Here is a 272-nt window from a genome sequence, read left to right as displayed (position 1 = left end):
AACAGAAATATTTAATAAAAATAAATTTGCAGCAGGAATGACAATGTACGAGCGGAATCGGGACAGTCAAGTGGACCTCCCCAATCGCATCATCATTCCTCATGTTCTTTTAAGAACAATGTCATGGTGTTCGCATTTTAATATCTAAGGCGAACAGATACTTGTAGATAGACGTAGAAGAAAATTCTTACTATATTACAGATTTTATTTTTCTATGAAGAATATAGAAATATTTTAGAAAATAAATTAAGCAAGGTATTTATCAAACGTAA

The sequence above is a fragment of the Dinoponera quadriceps genome, unplaced genomic scaffold (genome assembly GCF_001313825.1).
Source record: "Dinoponera quadriceps isolate SergipeBrazil2010 unplaced genomic scaffold, ASM131382v1 scaffold4120, whole genome shotgun sequence".
Lineage (NCBI taxonomy): Eukaryota > Metazoa > Arthropoda > Insecta > Hymenoptera > Formicidae > Dinoponera > Dinoponera quadriceps.
This window is presented reverse-complemented; position numbering follows the sequence as displayed.